The 16,436-nt window shown below is 49.8% G+C and overlaps 1 long non-coding RNA gene across 5 annotated transcripts in view; it reads left to right on the top strand.

Moving 5' to 3' along the window:
• LOC124091563 (uncharacterized) overlaps window positions 1-16,436 on the top strand; it is a 32,925-nt gene continuing 16,489 nt past the window's right edge. The window contains exons 1-7 of one of the 5 annotated variants that reach the window (XR_006851388.2): window positions 12-797; window positions 3,588-3,701; window positions 5,474-5,587; window positions 7,361-7,474; window positions 8,156-8,227; window positions 8,410-8,593; window positions 16,229-16,418. This is a non-coding gene — a long non-coding RNA (uncharacterized LOC124091563). Of the gene's footprint in view, window positions 798-2,013; window positions 2,398-3,587; window positions 3,702-5,473; window positions 5,588-7,360; window positions 7,475-8,155; window positions 8,228-8,409; window positions 8,594-16,228; window positions 16,419-16,436 lie in introns of those variants that run through there. The other 4 variants (XR_009226667.1, XR_006851387.2, XR_006851386.2 and 1 more) reach the window with 4 other exon arrangements.

Raw genomic sequence — 16,436 nt, 5'->3', positions numbered from 1 at the left:
CCACCCTTGGTGGCACCTGGGGTGCTCTTATTGTGGCCCAAGCCACAGCCCACTTTGTCAGAGATTACCACACCCTCCCCCACCACCACCGCCAGGAGGCATGGGCAGCATGTCCCTGTACTGGAGGTGCAGGTACCGCCAGTTGAACACTGCATGTGTACCCTAGTCCCCAACTGCTCCGGGCCCCAAGACCAGCCCTCTACTTGCCAGCCAGAGGCTGCTCAGCCCTCCACTGTCCTCGCCCCCCACGTCCACTGGACTCCAGCCCACTTGTGCAGCTATTATGACGCCTCTGGAGAGGAGCGCAGCGGGGATGAGGGGGTGTTGCACCAGCTCGACAGGAGGGATCCCTGCCACTGCCGTAGCTGCTGACCCTCAAACCCAATGTCTACAACCTTTCCCAGATGATTGGGCAACCTCACTGGGTCAGCTGGTGGACCAGCGGGATTTAGCTCTGCAGCCCCAGTGCCAGGGCTTCACAGTCGCCCCAGGACCCAGGCACACACCAAGTTCACAGTTCAAGGGCCTATCCCGCCTGCATGGGGGGCGGGGTGCGCACACAGCCATTGCATGTGCGTGCATCCCTTTGTGATGCAACCCTTTGTTGACGGTTTTCTGCACGTGCCCGCATTATCTACTCAAACCTTTAAAAGCTGGGTCCTGGCCACGGGTCTGACATTGCCCTTTCGCCTCAAGCCGCGCTGGCAGCAGAAGAAGGACCCTTTGTGCTCAGCTCTGGAATCCCTGAATCCCGTCGTCTTCCCTAACCCTTACTGCTGCCATGGGTACTTCTCAGGGTAAGCTTTGTCCCTCAACCCTGCCCCGGCCCTGGCGGGCACGGACCTGCCAGAAGTGTCCCGAATGAAGTCCAGTCACAGAGTCCCCTGACCTTACCTACAGTGGTTGGCCACTCTGGCCAGCCCCGCGGCACAACTCCCAGGTTGTCCTGCTGCCATCCTGGAACTGCACATCAGCAGTTGAGCAAAGTGCCTCCTTGCTGCTGGTCCCAGGTCCTGGGAGACCTGGACATTACCTCCATCCTCCACATGCCTGGTCTCCTAAGAAGATGATGCTGTCAGCTGCACCTTTCACTAACTCCTGCAGCCTAGACCACCCACTCGGCAAACAGATGCCTTGTATGGCATAGGAGCAGAGAGCCACTGCTTGCCAGCTTGTAGCACCATGGTACACCCGAGAGCCCTGCCCAGGGAAGACTGTGCTCAGTGCCCTTGGAGACAGTGGCCAAGGGTGGATGAGCAAGTGGAAGGCCCTGCATATAGAGAACATCAGAGGGGGAGCCCATATCACTGGAGGAGCACAATATGACTTTAGGCTCCTGGTGGCCCATAGCCACCTGCCTTCCTTTGTGCCCAGGCAGGGAATCTTCCGCACCCAGAGTTCCCAAGTCAGAGCTGAGATATCCTGGGCCTTCTGTATGAGCTCCTGCTCCAAGAGAAAGGCCATCAGAGCTCCTATAGCTCCACTAGAGGTCTCCAAACCCTGGAGAGGAGGGCTCCAGGCCCACCCAACAGCAAGCTGCCCAGGGTCTTCATCCCAGGGATGGCAGCCATTATGAAGTCAAACAACAATGAGTGCTGGCGAGGATGCGGGGGAAAAAGGTACACTCAATGGAATATTACTCAGCACTAAAAAATAATAAAATCATGGCATTTGCAGGCAAATGGATGGCATTAGAGCAGATTATGCTAAGTGAAGTTAGCCAGTCCCTAAAAACAAATGCTGAATGTCTTCTCTGATATAAGGGGGGTGACTCAAAATGGGATAGGGAGGAAGAGCATGAGAAGAAGACTACCACTAAATAGGGAAGAGAGGTGGGAGGGAAAAAGAGGGAGAAGGGGAGTTGCACAGAAGATGGAAGGAGAACCTCATTGTTATACAGAATACATATATGATGTTGTAATGAGAAAAAGAAAAAAAAGTGTCACATTAGATTGGATAGAGAGAAAGGATAGGAGAGGAGGGGAGGAGTAGGGGGGATAGGAAGGGCAGCAGAATAGAATAGACAATATGATTGATGTATGTGCCTTCCATGTATGTATTATACATCAAATTGCATTCTACTGTCATGTATGACTAAAAAAATAAGTAAAAATTTAAAAAAAGGTGGCAGACTGGAGCTGTCTACTGCTGAGGCCCTGTGAGTACTGTTGGGCTTTGGGCCCTGGTGAGAGAGTAGGAAGTTCCTACTGGAGTCAGATGGAGGCCCCAGATGTGGGGGAAGGGGGACTGTGAAGTCATAATGGTGTTCATGAGGGTGGCCCCCAAGGGAGCCCCTGGCTGCAGAGCCAAGCCTGCCAAGGTGCTGGGAGAGGGCCTGGGAGGAAGGGCCAAGGAACAGTTGGCAGGCTGTGGAAGAGGGGGACACAAAGTTTGGAGGTAGGAGGGTGTCTCTGGGAGGAGAGAGCAGCGCCCACCCACTTTGGGCGGGGAGGCAGTGCTGGGGTGGTAAGGCAAGGTCTGGCTGAGGCCCACTGATGCCAGAGGCTTGGCCCCTCCCCAGGTAGAGGGGCGCACACATGGGCTGGGGTTGGGGGGCATGGTATAGCTGTCCCAGATGGCCTGGGACTCACCCATCAGAAGGCAGTGGATGTGCTGCGGAGCTTTCTGTTTCTCCCAGTTCAGGTCCTCAGTGGTGACTGGACAGGCCAGTTCCAGAAGTGGTGGCAGCCTCAGAGGTCCCCCTATTGATGTGACGGCAAAGGAAACTTTCATTCCTGTGGCCTACCCGTATTCCCCATGGATGAGCATTTCTTCCTTGGCAACGGCTGTCCCGCTCTGCCTACAGCCACCTTCTCACACTGGGCCTTCTTTGCCATCCATTTCCCTGCAAATGCCATGATCTTGTTATTTTTTAGTGCTGAGTAATATTTCATTGTGTATAAATGCCACATTTTTTAATCCATTCATCTATTAAAGGGCATCTAGGTTGGTTCCACATTCTAGCTATTGTGAATTGTGCTGCTGTAAACATTGATGTGGCTGTGTCCCTGTAGTATGCTCTTCTTAGGTCTTTTGGGTATAATCCAAGAAGGAGAATAGCTGGGTCAAATGGTGGTTCCATTCCCAGCTTTCCAAGGAATCTCCATACTGCTTTCCAAATTGGCTGCACCAATTTGCAGTCCCACCAGCAATGTATGAGTGTACCTTCCCCCCCCCCCCCATCCTCGCCAGCACTTATTGTTGTTTGACTTCATAATGGCTGCCTTTCTGACTGGAGTGAGATGGTATCTTAGGGTGGTTTTGATTTGCATTTCTCTGATTGCTAGAGATGGTGAGCATTTTTTCATGTATTTGTTAATTGATGGTGTGTCCTCTTCTGAGAAGTTTCTGTCCAAGTCCTTGGGCCATTTGTTGATTGGGTTATCTGCTTTTTTGTTGTTTAACTTTTTGAGTTCTTTGTACACTCTAGAGATTAGAGCTCTATCTGATGTTTGAGGGGTAAAAATTGGTTCCCAGGATGTAGGCTCCCTATTCACCTCGCATATGATTTCTCTTGCTGAGAAAAAACTTTTTCAGTTTGAATTCGTCCCATTTGTTGATTCTTGGTTTTAACTCTTGTGCTATAGGAGTCTTATTAAGGAATTTGGGGCCTGCCCCCACGAGATGAAGATGAGGACCAACTTTATCTTCTATTAGACGCAGAGTCTCTGGTCTGATTCCTCAGTCTGCCGTCTTGAAAGGTACCTAAACACGCTCCCCGAGGGAAGAAGCCCCTCATCCCTGGAGCCACCATCCCACCTGGGGTTTCTGACAGGAAGAAGCCCAGAGCCCCCACCTCTGCCAGCTGTCAGTAGTTTGGACACCTGGGATCTCCAGGTCCAGGGGTAGCTCCATTCCCACCATTGATAGCAGGCCCCCAGCCTGGGCAGCCCAACCCACTCAGCCCTTGGTGCTGACAGACGTAGAAATCCCACCGTGGGGGCCCATGTCAGCACCCACACACATTCTGTCATGTATGACTAAAAAAATAAGTAAAAATTAAAAAAAAGGTGGCAGACTGGAGCTGTCTACTGCTGAGGCCCTGTGAGTACTGTTGGGCTTTGGGCCCTGGTGAGAGAGTAGGAAGTTCCTACTGGAGTCAGATGGAGGCCCCAGATGTGGGGGAAGGGGGACTGTGAAGTCATAATGGTGTTCATGAGGGTGGCCCCCAAGGGAGCCCCTGGCTGCAGAGCCAAGCCTGCCAAGGTGCTGGGAGAGGGCCTGGGAGGAAGGGCCAAGGAACAGTTGGCAGGCTGTGGAAGAGGGGGACACAAAGTTTGGAGGTAGGAGGGTGTCTCTGGGAGGAGAGAGCAGCGCCCACCCACTTTGTGCGGGGAGGCAGTGCTGGGGTGGTAAGGCAAGGTCTGGCTGAGGCCCACTGATGCCAGAGGCTTGGCCCCTCCCCAGGTAGAGGGGCCCACACATGGGCTGGGGTTGGGGGGCATGGTATAGCTGTCCCAGATGGCCTGGGACTCACCCATCAGAAGGCAGTGGATGTGCTGCGGAGCTTTCTGTTTCTCCCAGTTCAGGTCCTCAGTGGTGACTGGACAGGCCAGTTCCAGAAGTGGTGGCAGCCTCAGAGGTCCCCCTATTGATGTGACGGCAAAGGAAACTTTCATTCCTGTGGCCTACCCGTATTCCCCATGGATGAGCATTTCTTCCTTGGCAACGGCTGTCCCGCTCTGCCTACAGCCACCTTCTCACACTGGGCCTTCTTTGCCATCCATTTCCCTGCAAATGCCATGATCTTGTTATTTTTTAGTGCTGAGTAATATTTCATTGTGTATAAATGCCACATTTTTTAATCCATTCATCTATTAAAGGGCATCTAGGTTGGTTCCACATTCTAGCTATTGTGAATTGTGCTGCTGTAAACATTGATGTGGCTGTGTCCCTGTAGTATGCTCTTCTTAGGTCTTTTGGGTATAATCCAAGAAGGAGAATAGCTGGGTCAAATGGTGGTTCCATTCCCAGCTTTCCAAGGAATCTCCATACTGCTTTCCAAATTGGCTGCACCAATTTGCAGTCCCACCAGCAATGTATGAGTGTACCTTACCCCCCCCCCCCCTCCTCGCCAGCACTTATTGTTGTTTGACTTCATAATGGCTGCCTTTCTGACTGGAGGGAGATGGTATCTTAGGGTGGTTTTGATTTGCATTTCTCTGATTGCTAGAGATGGTGAGCATTTTTTCATGTATTTGTTAATTGATGGTATGTCCTCTTCTGAGAAGTTTCTGTCCAAGTCCTTGGCCCATTTGTTGATTGGGTTATCTGCTTTTTTGTTGTTTAACTTTTTGAGTTCTTTGTACACTCTAGAGATTAGAGCTCTATCTGATGTTTGAGGGGTAAAAATTGGTTCCCAGGATGTAGGCTCCCTATTCACCTCGCATATGATTTCTCTTGCTGAGAAAAAACTTTTTCAGTTTGAATTCGTCCCATTTGTTGATTCTTGGTTTTAACTCTTGTGCTATAGGAGTCTTATTAAGGAATTTGGGGCCTGCCCCCACGAGATGAAGATGAGGACCAACTTTATCTTCTATTAGACGCAGAGTCTCTGGTCTGATTCCTCAGTCTGCCGTCTTGAAAGGTACCTAAACACGCTCCCCGAGGGAAGAAGCCCCTCATCCCTGGAGCCACCATCCCACCTGGGGTTTCTGACAGGAAGAAGCCCAGAGCCCCCACCTCTGCCAGCTGTCAGTAGTTTGGACACCTGGGATCTCCAGGTCCAGGGGTAGCTCCATTCCCACCATTGATAGCAGGCCCCCAGCCTGGGCAGCCCAACCCACTCAGCCCTTGGTGCTGACAGACGTAGAAATCCCACCGTGGGGGCTCATGTCAGCACCCACACACATTCTGTCATGTATGACTAAAAAAAATAAGTAAAAATTAAAAAAAAGGTGACAGACTGGAGCTGTCTACTGCTGAGGCCCTGTGAGTACTGTTGGGCTTTGGGCCCTGGTGAGAGAGTAGGAAGTTCCTACTGGAGTCAGATGGAGGCCCCAGATGTGGGGGAAGGGGGACTGTGAAGTCATAATGGTGTTCATGAGGGTGGCCCCCAAGGGAGCCCCTGGCTGCAGAGCCAAGCCTGCCAAGGTGCTGGGAGAGGGCCTGGGAGGAAGGGCCAAGCAACAGTTGGCAGGCTGTGGAAGAGGGGGACACAAAGTTTGGAGGTAGGAGGGTGTCTCTGGGAGGAGAGAGCAGCGCCCACCCACTTTGGGCGGGGAGGCAGTGCTGGGGTGGTAAGGCAAGGTCTGGCTGAGGCCCACTGATGCCAGAGGCTTGGCCCCTCCCCAGGTAGAGGGGCCCACACATGGGCTGGGGTTGGGGGGCATGGTATAGCTGTCCCAGATGGCCTGGGACTCACCCATCAGAAGGCAGTGGATGTGCTGCGGAGCTTTCTGTTTCTCCCAGTTCAGGTCCTCAGTGGTGACTGGACAGGCCAGTTCCAGAAGTGGTGGCAGCCTCAGAGGTCCCCCTATTGATGTGACGGCAAAGGAAACTTTCATTCCTGTGGCCTACCCGTATTCCCCATGGATGAGCATTTCTTCCTTGGCAACGGCTGTCCCGCTCTGCCTACAGCCACCTTCTCACACTGGGCCTTCTTTGCCATCCATTTCCCTGCAAATGCCATGATCTTGTTATTTTTTAGTGCTGAGTAATATTTCATTGTGTATAAATGCCACATTTTTTAATCCATTCATCTATTAAAGGGCATCTAGGTTGGTTCCACATTCTAGCTATTGTGAATTGTGCTGCTGTAAACATTGATGTGGCTGTGTCCCTGTAGTATGCACTTCTTAGGTCTTTTGGGTATAATCCAAGAAGGAGAATAGCTGGGTCAAATGGTGGTTCCATTCCCAGCTTTCCAAGGAATCTCCATACTGCTTTCCAAATTGGCTGCACCAATTTGCAGTCCCACCAGCAATGTATGAGTGTACCTTACCCCCCCCCCCCATCCTCGCCAGCACTTATTGTTGTTTGACTTCATAATGGCTGCCTTTCTGACTGGAGTGAGATGGTATCTTAGGGTGGTTTTGATTTGCATTTCTCTGATTGCTAGAGATGGTGAGCATTTTTTCATGTATTTGTTAATTGATGGTGTGTCCTCTTCTGAGAAGTTTCTGTCCAAGTCCTTGGCCCATTTGTTGATTGGGTTATCTGCTTTTTTGTTGTTTAACTTTTTGAGTTCTTTGTACACTCTAGAGATTAGAGCTCTATCTGATGTTTGAGGGGTAAAAATTGGTTCCCAGGATGTAGGCTCCCTATTCACCTCGCATATGATTTCTCTTGCTGAGAAAAAACTTTTTCAGTTTGAATTCGTCCCATTTGTTGATTCTTGGTTTTAACTCTTGTGCTATAGGAGTCTTATTAAGGAATTTGGGGCCTGCCCCCACGAGATGAAGATGAGGACCAACTTTATCTTCTATTAGACGCAGAGTCTCTGGTCTGATTCCTCAGTCTGCCGTCTTGAAAGGTACCTAAACACGCTCCCCGAGGGAAGAAGCCCCTCATCCCTGGAGCCACCATCCCACCTGGGGTTTCTGACAGGAAGAAGCCCAGAGCCCCCACCTCTGCCAGCTGTCAGTAGTTTGGACACCTGGGATCTCCAGGTCCAGGGGTAGCTCCATTCCCACCATTGATAGCAGGCCCCCAGCCTGGGCAGCCCAACCCACTCAGCCCTTGGTGCTGACAGACGTAGAAATCCCACCGTGGGGGCCCGTGCCAGCACCCACACACATTCTGCTGGCAGCCAGGCTGCAAGTCCACTGGAGCAACTAGTCCATCAGCCTCTGCAGCTGCTACTCAGAGGCCAGGGACTGTGAACAGTGTTTGTCCCAAGAACAGGCAGTCCCAGTCAGCATGGGACAACCAAGATTCATCCCCCTTAATGCTGCCAGTGTCAGTTGCCTCAATTGCAACTTGGAGGACAGATTTGTCCCCAGTTCTTCCATCTCCCATGGCAGAAATGGGCATCTGCTAAAAAAGTAGAGGGACCCCCCAAACCAGAGAACACCATGGGGCAAGTTTGGGATAGAACAGCTCCAGGGCCTGCCCCTAGGCAGAGCACCACCATGAGGACCAAGGGAGAGAAGGCAAAATACAAACCAGGGTAAGCAACCACTGATGTTTGTGCAATTCATGCTGTCCCCCAAAGCCTGACCGTGCAGAACCCCTGAAGCTCTCCTGGGAGGAACCATCACCACCCTCAGAAAGGCCACCTTGACTTGTAAGTTTGTCCCCATGCAATCCAGGAACCTGGGAGCCCAAACTAGCTCCCGGATCTCATATCTGTCTTTGGGGTTCTGTTCATCTCCTCCCCAAGTAAAGGAAAGAGAAGCATGAGACAGCATTTACAGGGTAAATGGGGCTTCGACATATTCAGCGCCACTAACTAGACCATCCCTATAGTGGTCACTTTACAGGGGACAAAAACCAACTCTGTTCTTGGAGCCACGAGGGCCACTCCTTTAAGTGCCAAAAGGCGCCCCCTTACAGGAACCCTGAATTCCACCTCGGAGCATCAATACCTCCATGAACCAGGCTGCATATATTTACAGAGGGAATCATATCACCCATTTCCCTGGTGGTAAAGGTGAGGCTCTGGGAAAGGACATGAATTATGAGTTAGTCAAGGTCCTGCCTGGAAGAGCTGGGACTGGAATTCTGGAAATCTGGCTCCAGAGCCTCATGTGCAGAACCCTGCAGGGGAGGCCTGATGCCGGGAGCTTGGAAGGGGGGGACCCATCAAGTTGGGGTGGGGGGCTCAGAGAAGAATGAGGAGATGGGTGTGGCTGGGGAATTCGTCCAGAGGGGGAGACCAATAGGAGAGGGAGGGGATCGAGTGAGGGGACTGCATGAGCAAGGCCAGGCAGCGGGAGTGTGTGGGTCAGGCAGAGGAATGACCTGTGAGCAGCTGGGGGTGCAGGGACGGAGGGGGACAGGATTCAGAAGGAAAAGAAGGTTGGGCCACACCATGGAAAGAGCCAGGTCTGGCAGGGAGACACCACCCCTCCCTGCTCCATCCTCCAACTGTCTTTGAGTCTGTGCCTTGAACTTCCCCAAACCCTCCCTTCTCACCACCTCCACTGGCCCTATTCCACCCCTCCCAGCTCTCACCTCCTCCCTGCCTCGCCCATAACAAGACAAAAAGCTCAAAGCTGCTGGCCATTTCCATGTAGCTCTTTTCCCTGCACCTTGTCCCCACATCTGTCTTAACTTGAACTCCAGGTCGGCTCTGTAGGGGCAGTGGTGGGTGACACACAGGATCTCCCTGCTTTAGAGCTGGAGAAACTGAGGCCCAGAGAAGTAATTTCTACTTCTATTTCAGATCTTGAGCCATCACCCCCTTGAGGAAGCCCTCCCTGCACTCTCTACTACCCTGTCAGGCCTGGTTTTTGGTTATTTGTTCTCAGAGGACCAAGGATTTTTGCCGTAGAGAACTGGCCTCAGGTTGTCACTGTCTATTCATTCACATGGATTAGTTTATGTCTTTCTATGTCACTTGGCATGCAGGGGACACTGGAGAAACACTGAGCGACTGAATGACAGTTTGGGTTCTTGTGACAAGTAACAAGAAGAGGTGTTAGTAGAACATGGATGGGGCACCACATGGTCCCCACTTGGGGTATAAAAAGTCTAGGAAGCTTCTATAAGGGGGTGATGACCTGGTTGGAGCTTGAAACCTGAGTTGCTGGTAGCAGCTGGAACATGCAGGATGGTACCTGGCAGGAGGTGAGCCCCTGGCTCCTGTCACCTTCAGGAATCTGGGTTCAAGGTCCAGTGGTCTAGGTAGCTGGGAATGTGGGCCTGTGAAGGCCTCTGCCCCAGCTCCATACCCCAGGTGACCTTGAGGCAGGCAGGGTGGCACACCCTTCCTCTGCTCACTCCCCTTTGTCCAGTGGTAGCCAAGGGGCATCTGACTCACCTCCTCTTTGCCCCACTTCCCCACAGTGAGATTTATTTTAAAGTTACCTGAAAATCCCTCCAGCCTTTCTGATTCAGCCACCCTGTCCTCTGTGATTCTCTTGTGAAGGTCAACTGAGGGTCCCTGAAGGACTGCAGCCCATGCACCTCACTGGCTCAGCTCACCCACCCCACCCTGTGGCTCTCCACTCTCCCCCACCAGGTGGCAGAGGCTTCTGGAGGTCTTCCCACCAGGAGTCTAGAACAGGCTTATTTATGTAGAATAAAAAAATTACGTATTTCATCCCATTTTCCTGGTCTTTGACAAAACAATTCTATTTGCATAAGACTAATAATTCAGTGACCTCCTTAAAGGCCATTTTTCTCTTGATTCTGGCCCATACAGAGGCCATGCTCTGTTAGAGTGGGAAAATAATTTTTTCTTGGTCACAGATTTATAGCTATAAGCAGAGCACTCTGTGAAAATTCTTTCTAGTGAGTAGTCTGGGCTTAATATTTCCTATACTTACATATTATGAAGGAGACCTTCCAAACATTGTGGTTCCTCTGTGCACCTCATATCCCTTCTCATTATCTGGACCACAAGCCAATTTCAAATTTCCCCATCCAAGCAAATGGCCTAAGGACAGAGAACTCCCAGATGCTCAAACAACAAGGAAACCAGAGAGCCAGGACAGGGCCTCTGTAGTAGTGAGGAGCCTGACCAGAGAGCCAAGTAAAATGAAAGGCTCCTGCTACCCAACTCTGAGGGCAAAGCTGCCAGGAAGTGAGAGGGAAGGGGACATCATGTCTCTGAGCCTCCACTTTGCCCCAGGATCACAGAGGTCAGGGTGAGACCTGTGCTATGCATCTAAGCAGTCTGCCACCAGGTCCCATGTGGGAGAAGGTGGATGTCATCTTAGCAAAAGAGTTTTCTCTTGGACCCCACAGGAGTGGGTCCTGACCTGGAAGAGGATGGTCTGGTGGCTGGTCCAGCTGAGCTGCCAGGTTGAGAGGCCAGCACAGATGTGCACCTAGATGCAGCCTTGCTCATGGTGGTGCTGGTGCCCCGAGGCAAACTTGGGCATTTCTGCTTGGGCGGGCCCTTTGGGGATGGCACTGAAAGGAGGGGCCTAGGTGGCTCCAAGATCATGGTTGCTGTTTGTCCTGTGTAACTTGGTCACCATGGAAATACTCTGGTGGTGGGGGCCACAGAGAGTCAGGCCCAAGCTTGCCTCATAGGTCTGTCTGGTGCTCGAGGGTCCCTCCTCTTAGAAAGGAGATGCTCATTACCCACAGGCTGCTCCCAGGTTCTCTGCTCTCAGGTTCCACTGAGGACACTGCCAAGGGCATAGTCATGCAAGTTGGTCTTTCTGGGGTGGTGCTGGCCCCTCGATTTCTGCTTGGGTGGCCTTTGTGTCAAGCATTAAATGGAGGGGCATTGGTGACTCCCTGCTCATGTTTGCTGCTTGTCTTTTGTCCCTTGGTCACTGGAGGTATTCTGGTTAGAGGTGCTGCAGGTTTTCATGCTCCAGGCTTGCTGTCTGGGCTTGGAGTTTCTCTTCTTTTGGAGCAGATGCTCAGTGCTCCAAAGGCCAGTATCACATCTGGAGGGAGGTCTGTAGTCGTAGAAGCCAGTGATTCCACAGCATGGACTTTCAAGTGCAGGTGGCCTTTCTGGAAATGGTGTTGGTCCCCTGCATTGATCGTAGGGGTTTCTGCTTCGGATGACTTTGGAGATGGCAGTAAAATTAGAAGCACCCATAGCTAGGGTGTCTTAGCAGGTCCTAAGCTGGACCCATGGTGCCCAAGTCCTGGAAAGTCCCACAAAGGAGAATAAGCCAGGGCAGTCCCTGCCAGAACCTGGACTCTCCAGCCTTTGAACCCAAAGGTGCAGGATGCCAGCCTTGCCTGCCTTGAGTGTAGTAGTTGTCAAGTGCTTCACAGTCGTTGCCCAGGAGCATTGCTGGCACAGTCAGGCATTTCATTGAGATGAATCCAAACCAGGGGAACAGGTTTTTGAGCAGTATTGGATGTGGGAATATATAATGTGATTGGCTTTCTAGAAGGTAACCTCATCGCCATGGTTCCTGATGGGCACTGCTGAAAATACAGAACCATCCGGAGGACTGAAAATTTGATGAGTCATTCATTTATTTATTTTTATACCAGATATTGAACCTGGGTTTCTTAACCACTAAGACACATCCTCAGACTTTTTTTTTAAAATATGTTTATTTAGAGACAGAGTCTAGCTAAGTTGCTTCAGACCTCTCTAGCTTGCTGAGGCTAGTTTTGAACTCCATATTTTCCTGTCCCATCTTCCCCAATGCTTGGACTACGGGTGTGTGCCTCCAAGCCCTGCTGGGCCTTTCATTTTGGCCAGATCTGAGCCTCTTAGTACTTTTGTTAGGAAATGGCCAGGAGGAGGGAGAGTGGATCTTAAATGGATGGTTTGTTATTGTAAAGGGCTGGGGTAATTAATCTAACAGTCTTCTTAATATTGTCCTGAGCATTGAATTTACCCATATTGACCCTACCTCTCCCCCTGCCCAATGCCACTGTGGATCACTGAGGGTTCTCTATGGTCCGAGTTCAGCCACAACCCTTTTCTTGGTTACTTCTCATAATGACACACCCATGAACTGCATATCTTGACTGGTAACTAAAGCTTTCGTTGGTGGTGCTTTCAAATATGAAACTATAAATTTGTTATCAAGTGACTTGTCTAGAAATCATTTTCTTCCAAATTGTTCCAAAGAGGTCAGACTGGAAGAGGACCTAGTCACTTGCCAGGCTGACCTTCTTCAGGTGTTCCAGACCCTCAGTGATTTCCATCAGTTCCCCCTCTTTGTAAAATCATGCAACAGACTTGTGTTTGGGGAAGCAGCAGGCTTAGGATTGAAGCAGGAGTTCAATAGAGGTTTTCAGCAGGAGGCTATGATAGGAGTCCTCAGTGCTTCCCCAGTGAGCTTGCCTTTTAATAGCAGGTAACCCTGAGAATGGGACAGCTATCAACAACTAATAGATATCAGTACTCACATGAAACAGCTGATGTGCTGTGTTCACCAGCCTATTCTTTTTTTTTTTTTTTTTTGATATTGTTTTTTAGTTGTCAATGGACCTTTATTTTATTTATTTATATGTGGTGCTGACAATTGAGCCCAGTGCCTCACACATGCTAGGCAAGCACTCTACCACTGACCCAAACCCCAGCACCATCAGCCTATTCTTTAAGAAGAAAGGATGTTCATAACCTGTTAGTGTCAAGAAAGCCAAAGGAGCACATGTACTAGTCTCTGGGGAGTAGTAGCCTTCTAGGGCAGGCTCCCTGACTGTGTGTTAATTAAGTGTCCTGGTCCATGTGGGCAAGATGAAAGTCAACCTCAGTGTGAACTGGGAAGCGCAGAGCTGATGACCAAAGAGAGCTGTTCTTTGACATTGCATTTCCTTCATCTATCGTGTTTAGCATGAGGAAGATTTTTTTTTTCCTTGTGGAAATTGAGTTAATAGGTGGTAAATAAATATCTTAGTTGCTTCTGATGTGGCTGAGGAGCACTTTCAAGTGTTTAAAAAACTGGTTTCTGTATACCATTCTATAGCTAATTGCAATTCTTATGAAACCTTCTCATAGGCTGTTTCTGGTTTTATTGGGATTTTTTTCAGCTGCATTGTGAATTGGATGAAGGACATTTTCCCTTCTTATAAATGGTTTTGTGGAATTTTGAGATTTGGGTTTTTATTCACATTTGAAGGGAATAAATCAACCAGCCTTAAGAACATGACATCTTTCTGATGGATAGAAGCAATTCAAGGAAGAATAAGGATGATGTCTTTTAGAAATGCTATAGGAATATTTGTTTGGGGGTCAATAAATAACATGCTTAGAGTTTAATAAATATTTTGTTATGTCATCGTAGTTTCTACATTTTTGTATTCTAGTAGAATTTTATCTAGTTTTAATATTTGTTTTTGAGCAGACATCTTTATCTTGAGAGATATCATTTAGTGTTACTTTTCAAAATTTGCAGCTGTGTAAATCCAGATGCTTGGTGAAGCTGCTCTAGTGTGAGGAAAGCCTCTCCTGTTAGGCCAGGAGCCTGTAAGGCACCATCAGCACATATGAAACCTGCTATGTATTATAAGCAACAGGAAATAGCACAGAAGCTGCAAGTGCATTTAGGTCATTTGGAAGTTGAATTCTTGTCATATCTTTACTTTGCTTAACATATCTTCTCCCCTTTAGTTCTTTCTTATAGTAATTTGAAGCTGATGAATTTACTGGTATTTTCAGGAGAGCATATACAATTAAAATATTTTTCAATTCAGTATCAGTTCAAAGAACTTAGCATCACCTGCCTCTCACCTTTGGTGGGAAGGTAATGAGCAGCCACTTAGCTCTGTGTGCACAAGGATGATGGTCCTGAGTCTCCTGGGATGGCTAGCTAAATCTGGAAGTTCCTTAGGAGATGGAAAGACATCAGCTCCTCATGTTCCATTCAACAGTGAGCACAGGGCGCTCAGTGAACAAGCATTAGGTTTGTGAGTGTCCCCTGCAGGGACTGGTCTCCTATTCCCTTTCCAGACCTCAAAGCTGAATTGTCTGTCCTTCTCTCTGCTCCAGTAGCCTCAGCTATTGAGTACTATTGCCTCTGAGATGCTTCTTTGTTCATACTACTGGGATCTTGCCTCCAAAGTTTAGTTGGAAGAATAGGAGGAAACTGTTGCTTTAAACTGCACACAAAACAAAAGGAAGTGGCTTTGCCTTTCCCTAAAGACATGGAGATAGAGAAGTCCGTTTCCGTGGTCATGGCCATGCTATGGAACAAATTCTTGGCCATTCCACACCATCCTTGCTTCTTATATGTTTTGTGCATCAGTGAATTTTTTAGCCCTAGCATTTTCACCTATGGGAGGCGTGTAGAAATGGAGGCACAGAAATGCCACCTCCTTGCCATTTCATGGGGTCCTCAGGTCTCTGCCTGCTGCCCCACCAACTTTCCCCACAAACCTCTGGAATTTCAGCAGTGCCCTCTGCTGTGGGCCTGTGGAGCCAGACTAAGTTAGACTTCCCGTGACTCAAACTTGGAAGTGATATCCCATGAGGCTTGTTGATTTCTGTTTCTTAGAAACCAGATGCTGATGTGGATCCACTGAGAGAGGAGGGAGCTACAGGCTTTGGGCACAGGATGCTGTGGTGTTTGAAATCCCCTGTAGTGTACCCCATCATACGATCGGAAGAGACATTGGGGCAATTTGATTTCGCACAGGAATTAGAATTCTATGGCAAAGGGGAGGCTATCTCTGAAAATAACCCTCCAGTGGTGCAGAGTGGGGACCATGGCCAAGAGAGGAGCTGACTTTCCCTCTGTCACTGTGGGACTCAGGTCATGGTAAAGTTGGATGTCATCCTTTGTCCCTTAACTTCCTATGTCATGTTATCTGTATATTTGTGCATTAGAGACACATGACTCCTGGATTAGGGTTTCTCAGGGAGTCCATGTATGTGTGGGCACATGTCCCTGATGACAACCTCTAAAGCAGATGCTAGAATGACCCCTGGGAACATGTTGAGAAGCTATGGAGGCCCTGCAAGGCACAATGACTTCCTCAGGGCCACACACATACCCACAAGAAGGGGAAGGGTCTCAACCAAGCTCTGTCTCCCCAAACCAAGGGAGCTGGCTACACCCGGGCCTGTCTGAGGGCCTGATCCAGGGTGTGTTGGTGTAACTGGGTCCACCTGTGCCTATGTCATGGGAAGACTGCAGCCCAGTGGGCCATTGGAACCATCTTGTGTAAGAAAGGGACTCAGCAAAGGACTTCCTGAGACAGTGACCTCACTTCCTTGGCCATGGAACTCACAGAACTTGGAACCCTGGTAGCTAGGCACTCACAGTCCACAAACAGTCCCAGTCTGCTCACTGGTGTTGAGACAGCAAGCCCAGAGCCATGAGTTCTTGTTGTCTACAGATCTGTGGGTGCTTAAGCCTCAGGGCTTTTCCTGAGTGTGGAGGTGCTGGGTCAGCGCTGTGTCCCAACGACTCTGGCAATTTTTCCCAAGGAGACCAGAAGTGAGACAGGACAGGGCACCACAGGTGTCCATAGTTTAACCCACATTCAGATTCCCCTTTCAAAAGTGCCAGATCTCACCAGGTTAGTGTGTGTGTGTGTGTGTGTGTGTGTGTGTGTGTGTGTGTGTGTGATGTCTCCTGAGAATATGGAGGGAAAATATTTTGATTTCCCCTGACGTATGGCAGTGATTCCTTTTGCAAATGGCTACCATTTTCCTGTTGAAATGTCCCTCTTTGATTGCCCATCCTAGGGAGAAGATGACCAAGGCTCATCAGTGGATGTGTCCTGTCTTGTGGAAACCCTCACATACTTCTCTGGGAGCTCGAGGATGGCCTGGTGCCTGCCCTGCAGCAGGGTAACACCCCCTATGTCCATGGGGTTTTGTATTTGTACCAGGATTTGGCCAGTACCCAGAAGGCTCTGGAGCTGCTGGGTAAAAGGTGTGTATGACCTCCAAG

The sequence above is a fragment of the Marmota monax genome, unplaced genomic scaffold (genome assembly GCF_021218885.2).
Source record: "Marmota monax isolate L192 unplaced genomic scaffold, Marmota_monax_Labrador192_F-V1.1 WCK01_AAM20220418_F8-fsc00205, whole genome shotgun sequence".
Classification (NCBI taxonomy): Eukaryota; Metazoa; Chordata; class Mammalia; order Rodentia; family Sciuridae; genus Marmota; species Marmota monax.
The sequence above is the reverse complement of the archived record's forward strand: the minus strand, read 5'-3'. Positions and strand labels throughout refer to the sequence as shown.